General features: G+C 34.7%; 1 long non-coding RNA gene across 1 annotated transcript; it reads left to right on the plus strand.

The window, feature by feature from the left end:
• On the plus strand, window positions 3144–4206 carry LOC104765179. Its single transcript, XR_763841.2, has 2 exons — window positions 3144–3844; window positions 3933–4206. It is a non-coding gene; the product is annotated as an uncharacterized LOC104765179 (long non-coding RNA).

A 4317-nucleotide genomic window follows, 5' to 3' on the forward strand; every position in this document is an offset into this window, starting at 1 on the left:
TTCGTGCCTTCATTCTGTTTCCCATGAACAAGAATTGTTCAGGTCCTCTTATGGGTTGAATCGAACTGAATCCCTGTTTAATATGAGACACATGAGTAGTAGCACCAGTATCTAACCACCAAGTATTTTTAGGCACTTCAACAAGGTTCAATTCAGAGCAAACATAAATATGTTGCGTACCTTTCTTTTCGAACCATGTCTTTCTTTTCGGACAGTCTTTCTTGAAGTGTCCCATTTTATTGCAAAAGAAACACTTCCTTTCCTTCTGAATTTGACTTTCAGGGCCTTTCATGAAAGTTTTATCCTTCATCTTGTCCTTCCTACTTGGTTTTCCTTTATTGTTGCTGCTAGCATTTCCATACCCCACAAGATTGACAACATGATCCTTCATTTTCTTAATTCTCCCTTCCTCTTGAACCAACATAGCCTTTAACTCCTTAAAGTCCCATTTATCTTTAATGGTGTTGTAATTCACTTGGAACTGGCTAAACTCAAAAGGTAGAGAGTTCATAATGAATTGGACCAAGAAATTCTCATGAACTTCCATTCCCAAGGTTGACAACCTTGCTGCCAAGTTAGACATGTGGTCACATGATCATGAATTGGCTGAGACCAGTCAAACTTTTCGTAGTAAGCTCATTCATAAGACTTCCTACAATCGACTTGTCAGCCAAATCAGATTGTGAACACTCCTTAATTTTCTCTATGAATTCCCTTGCTTTCTCTGTCTTAGGCATAGATGGCTTAACACTTTCTGCCATTGTCATTCTCATGAGGTTCAGACTCAGCCTGTTAGATCGCTCCCAAATCTCATAACGAGATTTTTCAATTTCAGAGCTATATCCTGTAATGGCTACAGGTTCCTCATCCGTTAGTATTGCAGAGTCCAAAGCCATAATACCCAATGCAAAACGGATATGGTCAGACCATTCACCGTAATTCAGCCCATTGAACTTTACGACAAAGTTAGCAGATGCATACAAGTTTGAAGAAGCTGCAAACATGTAAACATGCTTATCTATTAGTGCTTTGACACTTTTACACAAACTCTTAAGACCTAACTTTAAATTTAATGCATGAATTTAAATAACCTTTGGGCAATATTTAAACACAAACACTTTTAATGATGCTAAAATTATAATTTTATAATTAATCAAATCACATATTAATCAAATAAACATATTACCTTTGAATATACATATTATTGACTATATTGAAAATGATTAATTCTTTTCATATTATTAACTATATTCAATGATCCACCTTTGGATGATCTTCAAAAATATATATAATAAAATAATTGATCAATCAAAACTTTTATGTCATTTTTTAGCATCTTTTTAATCATGATCAATTAATAAATCTTTAAAATTTTACTTTCTATATGCAATATAACAAGGCCACTTTGATAACTAACAAGTTATATACAAATAAACATTAAAATATTTAATTATTTAATTGGTATAAATTATTTTTCTACTGTGTTAATATTACATAACACAATTACCCTAAACTTATAAAATTGCAGCGGAAGCAATTTTTCACTACACGAATTCATATGTAGTAATTTTCCACTACACAAAACCCAGAATCATGGATACGCTCATACGCATCTCAGTGAACGTGAATTTAAATACATTCAAAAGTGCCATGAACTTATACATGGAATCGAATACGTGTATGCATAAAACCAGTTATCTAATGATAGGTAACTTTTCAACCATTCACTATTTAAACAGAATCTAACAAAACCATTTATGTCAATCACTGAACATATTTACGTGCATGAAAACACCACTACTCATCATTCCTATAATTCCATCTTCGACAATGCATATTTTATTATTATCAATTGTGATATATTTTTTTTTCACACATTAAATATGCATTAACCGTCAATTGTAATGATAAGCACCGGTTCATGAATGTATCGTTATTAATTCTAATCGTCACGAATGACCCAGAATAAACAAATACGTAAACACTCGATCAAACGAATTAAGTATGTTTTGCTAATGCTGAATTAAACAAATCTAGTTTGCTCTCATACCAAATATAAATTTAGATTTCTATGTTTATGAAATCTACATATCCCAAAGATCATCTAGATTTGATCTAATTCAACCATGAACATTTTCTTAGAGAAGAAGAAACACTAATTTGATCCATTGCTTTCTCTATGCTTGATGATGAATCCAAGTCTTCAGTAATTGATTTTCTCTTTCCTTACTCTTTATTACTTTCACGTAATCTCTGATGAAGAAGACCACTAATCTCTCTCTCTGGTGTGTGTTTGGTTTGGTAGTGTTTCTCACGTTGTGAGAACAAAATTGTTGCAGTAAAAAATTCAACAGCCACACATATATATATTTATATAGAGTCATCTTTCAAAGAGTTGTGATGATTCATATTGTACTGGTTCATAATAGCACCTTTTAATAGACTTAACATATAGATGTATATATATTACTTATATAATATAATTAAGATAAGGGAAGAAGGTTATCAATACACTCAAATTCTAATACATTAATCGAAACTGATTCATCACGGTGTTGTCTTTAATATTAGAATCTACAATGTTAAATATAAACTTGAACTTTATTATTAAACCGAAAGACATATAGGCCACATAGAATATAAAATATTCTTACAGAGGGTACTCCAGACGGAGGAGACACAGCGCTAGGTCAAAAACGAAGCTTGTCTTTGAAGGGAAACGCTTACTTTTTTGCTACGAAGCGTATTACAGAGAGAGTTGAAGTAGGAGAAGGTGTGGAACCGATGGAGTCGGAAGAGAGTAGAGATTATTTACTCTGTTTTGATTTTACAACAAAGAGATTTGGTGAGCCTTTGAAACTGCCGTTTAACTCTGAAGGTGATGGTGAAGACAATGTGGCTTTGACTTGCGTTAGAGATGAGAAGCTCGCTGTGTTATATCGGAGCTACAAGTCGATTGATATTTGGATTTCTACTAAGATCCAGCCCAATGTAGTGTTGTGGAGTAAGTTTGTGGGAATGGATTTGGTGATGCTTACGGATGGCTTTAGAGCTGGGTGCTTCTTCATTGACGAGGAGAAGCAAGTCGCTGTAGTTTTTGATCGAAGGCTCAACTACTCAAAAGCTTGTATCATTGGAAAGGATGGATACTTTAAAGACTCTGTGAATGTTGGAGTTGCTCTGCCTCGATACTTCACTTCTTATGTTCCAAGCTTAGTCTCACTGAAACACAACAAGCCGAGCAAAAGGAAACAAAGAGATAATTAGATAGTCTCATTTGCAATATGAGTTTCATGTAGCATCTATATCTCCTTTTGTTATCAGTCATATGTACTTTCATCTCTTTTTGAACACGATTTGTAAAGAATATTTCTTTTGCAACAGCCTTTTGCAATCTATCTTCTTTCTAATTTCTGCATCATTACATACTTGTTCTTGTGAGTATTCAATAAGCTGGTGAAAGGTTGTGATTATTCAGATAGATAAACCAAAACAAACATAAAGAAGCTAGCTAACTAGCTACTTCCACAATGAACAAAAGGAAACTGCCTCTCCTTTCCATGTTAACCCAGCAAAGGTGTCTCCATCTTCCATTCTTATTTCCCAATTTTTGTCATATTTTCTCAGTAAAGATTTGGCTCCATCAATTGCATCTTCACCAAATGCTTCTGCGGCAAAACCAGCTTCTCTCATCCTCTCATACCATTTATCTTTTCCTTCATCCATCTCTTCAATTAGCTTCCTCTCTTCGCTATTCTCTTCTTTGAATCCTGAGCTTGTTGAATCCAGAAACTTCCACAGATACTCAAGTTTCCTGGAGAACGCTGCTGCAAAGTCCCCACTGGTATTGTCTTCTCCATTGTTCTCACAAAGAATTACTCCTTTTGGCCTTAATCTTCTCAGTGCCCTCAGAGCTTCGCTTCTCTCTTCAGGGAGGCTATACTTCAGGTGATGCAGCCTAAACTGAGCACAGATGATCAAGGTCTCGTGAGGTGAAGTATCAGTGAGTTGGAACTTGTCAATTACACTAATCTGGAGGTTGATCTTAAGAGACCGAGCAAAGCCAAGGAGTTGAGAATCATAACTGTAAGCTGACGGGATAAACCACTAACAAAGTGGTATTTTAAATCTTTAAACATCTGATAATGGATAGCGAGATTAGAGTGTAGTCACTGTACTAATAATAATCCCACTTGGTTAACTGAATACTAGAAACTAATGACCGGATTAAACGTAAAAGGGTATTTGCGTAAATAGTAACTAATGTTCATTATCGGTTTAGCTTTGGTCGGCCGAACTTAAAACAGACGAATAAGA

The sequence above is a fragment of the Camelina sativa genome, chromosome 19 (genome assembly GCF_000633955.1).
Source record: "Camelina sativa cultivar DH55 chromosome 19, Cs, whole genome shotgun sequence".
NCBI classification, from domain to species: domain Eukaryota; kingdom Viridiplantae; phylum Streptophyta; class Magnoliopsida; order Brassicales; family Brassicaceae; genus Camelina; species Camelina sativa.